Source organism: Olea europaea, unplaced genomic scaffold (genome assembly GCF_002742605.1).
Source record: "Olea europaea var. sylvestris unplaced genomic scaffold, O_europaea_v1 scaffold1603, whole genome shotgun sequence".
Taxonomy (NCBI): Eukaryota; Viridiplantae; Streptophyta; class Magnoliopsida; order Lamiales; family Oleaceae; genus Olea; species Olea europaea.
The window spans coordinates 171,553-172,686 of NW_019233660.1; the positions used below are offsets into that span (position 1 = coordinate 171,553).

At 37.9% G+C, this 1,134-nt stretch overlaps 1 long non-coding RNA gene across 1 annotated transcript; it reads left to right on the forward strand.

Moving 5' to 3' along the window:
* The first annotated feature begins 565 nt into the window (after window positions 1-565).
* On the forward strand, window positions 566-1,134 carry LOC111377091. Its single transcript, XR_002699630.1, has 2 exons — window positions 566-713; window positions 796-1,134. It is a non-coding gene; the product is annotated as an uncharacterized LOC111377091 (long non-coding RNA).

A 1,134-nucleotide genomic window follows, 5' to 3' on the forward strand; every position in this document is an offset into this window, starting at 1 on the left:
CAGAAATGTTGACGTTTCACAAAATATAGGAAGTTGGATTCATGATGAAGAGGGTCAGATCTTATTCAACTTGCAGTCAATTAGGCTATTTATATGCTTGCTTTAGAGACATTCTACTCAGTAATTTGCAAATTATGGTCCCACTTTTTCCCCTTCGTCGTCATAGTAGTCTATAAATCAAAACTTGATCCTGCAATGCACAGTATGTTATTCGATTTTTCTTTTCTCAGCTTTCAAGTATCTTGTAGGCCTGGGTGATAAAATTGACCTGAATTGGTTTCCTATTTTTTTAGAACTAGGGTGAATCCTCACTTCAGTGGTGTTCACACATTTGATAAATTTAGGTCCTCTTTCTTTCTACGTGCTTGTCTTAATTTGATCTTTGCGTACCCTTAGTGCGAAATAAAGTTCACAATCTCTGATTTGGCTTCCAAAATTTCTCTTCCATTCATGACACTCATAAACTTCAGAAACTGTGACCTTCGTAACTTTCTTGAACCTTAATCTTTTGCTTATAAAACCTAGTCGATTATAATACTTCCTGCTTCATGAGAAGTACAACTTATTTTCTGTGGTGTGGGATTAATTGAGAATGTTTACACATTCTTCTGCACTCAGGGTATGTACGAGGACTCCATACGCTACTATGTTCGGGCACTCTCTATGAATCCAAAGGCGGATAATGCCTGGCAGTATTTGAGAATCTCTTTGAGGTACTTTCTTTCAAATAACCGTGTTGTTTTATTGTGTCTAGGCTAGTTGATTGCCACTAATTTCTGCTCTTTTGTTTTTCAGCTGTGCTTCCCGGAACGATATGCTGGAAGCTTGTGACTCAAGGAATGTTGATTTTCTCCAGAAAGAGTTCCCGCTGTGATTATACCTTGTGATCCTGCTGACAAAAGACCTAAGTCAGGTAGCTCAATTCTCTTGTTGTGCTGAACAATATAACCTGGTAGCGACGCTTGATTTGTAATTTGGGTATACCTTTTCTGCTGCCCGAGTGAATTCACTATTTCTGCATACTGGTTAGTTTCAGCCTCAAGAAAATGAAGTTCAACTAATACGAATCATTGTTTGACTGTAAAATTATTGAGCTCGTAGTGGACATCTCAAGATGATGCGTGTGTTTTTTGT